This window comes from Gavialis gangeticus, unplaced genomic scaffold, assembly GCF_001723915.1.
Source record: "Gavialis gangeticus isolate Ggan-Ray unplaced genomic scaffold, GavGan_comp1, whole genome shotgun sequence".
NCBI lineage: Eukaryota > Metazoa > Chordata > Crocodylia > Gavialidae > Gavialis > Gavialis gangeticus.
This window is the reverse complement of record NW_017729033.1, coordinates 64,327,606-64,329,769: the sequence shown is the minus strand read 5'-3', so window position 1 is coordinate 64,329,769 and position 2,164 is coordinate 64,327,606.

The following is a 2,164-nucleotide window of genomic DNA, read 5'->3' as shown; positions in this document are numbered from 1 at the left end:
GAATATAAGGAATGAAAAGTTGGATTTGATGTAGCAGGTGGCTGGGAAGCCAGTTAAAAGATTTGATGTGGATGGTGTGAAACTCAGTGAGGACAAAAAGATGACTAGTAGTAAAAGCATGAGGAATGGGGGACCTTACCACTACTTTGGTGGCAGTGCTGTAACAAGGAGGAGGGTGTTGACCACCCCAGGTGCTGAAGCAAAGGGGTGCCAACAACAGGTGCAGCCCAGCTGGGCCAGGGCATGGGATGGAGCCGTGAGTGGCTTGTTTTGGGGGGCACAGGGGAGAGGGAAGATTTATCCACTGCCTGCACTCCTGGGCAAGCATGGGGGGCATATGCCCCCGAATCTATGTGCAGGGCAAGGGTGGGCTGCCACTGCAGCCTTTGTCCCAGGCGCCAAACTTTGTTGGTATGGCACTGTTTGATGGTGTGGCTAGAACTAACTAAAACACAGATTAAAGGAAAATCCAGCAAGAAGCAAACATTATGCCAAGTATACCATATCTTGTATCCCATACAAGCCTGTTGGGATATTGAAAAAGTTTTGCTCCTCAGATAGCCTGCATCTTCTGCTATGGCTAATGCACAAAGGCTTTTTTTTTTCTTTTTGTTTTTTTACTGCCAGTGGTTATGACAGATGCTCAGTATTCCAGAGCACTTCCTTTTTATGACATGCTTGCAACCTCAAAGGTGCAATATTTCAGCTTGATGGTTCCCTAAGTAGAGATATAAGGAGCAGAAAGAAAAACATACTTCTCCTCTGTTAAAATAATCAAAACAACATTTTACTAATATCTTACACATATTACAAAAATGAAACCCCAATTGTTTAATAAAAAACTGTTATAGCAAATCTGCATTTCTTGAAATATAGAAGCCTCACAGTCTAAAATGAGTATCATTAATATTGTTATAGATTCTCTTTCCATTAATTATATACTAGTAAAATATCTCTTTAGAAAAAGGAATATTTGCAAAGCAAAAACCATTAAATCATTGAAAAAAATATTCAAATAGGGTTTTTATCATTATGTGAAATATTTTTATTGCCTGTAAGAAACAACTTTGTGTTTTGGTCATTTACAAAGGAAATGAACATGTTCAGTTTATTCAACCAAAGAAAACTTAAAATTGAATTGACCTACAGCACCAGAAATGCTTATAGCATTACAATTTAAATTGTATCAAAAGGTTAGCCAAATAGCAAAACAATGAATAGCTATCCTTAGACACTTAAATTCAAGATTTCTTTAGAAGAGTTTCTTTGGACAAGATAACAATACCTACTTTCCTGCTTTTAAAATAAAATGTCTTTTATGTTTTTTTTGAAATCCACATATTACTGGATACCACTGACTTCCTTCTAGAACGGGTTTCATCCAGCCTCTAAAATGATTTCATGACTTGCTGTTTGTATGAAATTAAATTTATCCATGTCAGAAACCTCATACTAAGGAAGATTGGGTCTCAATCCTCTCTCACCCTATGTACTCCTGGGTCTAGCTAAGTAAAATTCTAAATGTATGAGGAAATTCGAAGTGAGCAGCAATGTTATCAGATTTAATGGGTATTGAAGACTATAAAATATGGTGAATAAAAATTACTAAGATAAACACTGAAGACCCAAAATAAGTTAAGTGAAAAAGGGAGGGATGTAATTTGGGATGGACTGAGTTGGAACATGAACTGACATCTTGGCAGAAAATCACAGAGAAGTTTTTATTGAGAGTTTATTGATGCCTACACAGTCAGATGGATTGCAGATTGGCTGAAGGGTCACACTCAGAGGGTGGTGGTGGATAGGTCATATTCGACCTGGGGGGAAGTGGGCAGCGGAGTCCCCCAGGGCTCAGTCCTGGGGCCTGCGCTGTTCAATTTCTTCATCAGCGATTTGGACGACGGGGTGAAATGCAACCTGTTTAAATTTGCTGATGATACCAAAATTTGGGGTGAGGTGAGCACACTAGTAGGGAGGGAAAGACTACAACAAAACCTGGATAGGTTACAGGAGTGGGCTGACATGAACAGGATGCGTTTTAATACTGACAAGTGCAGGGTGCTGCACATAGGCAGTAGAAACCAGCAGCACACTTATAGAATGGGACACTCCCTTCTTGAGAGCATGGAGGCAGAAAGGGATCTTGGAGTCATTATTGACTCCA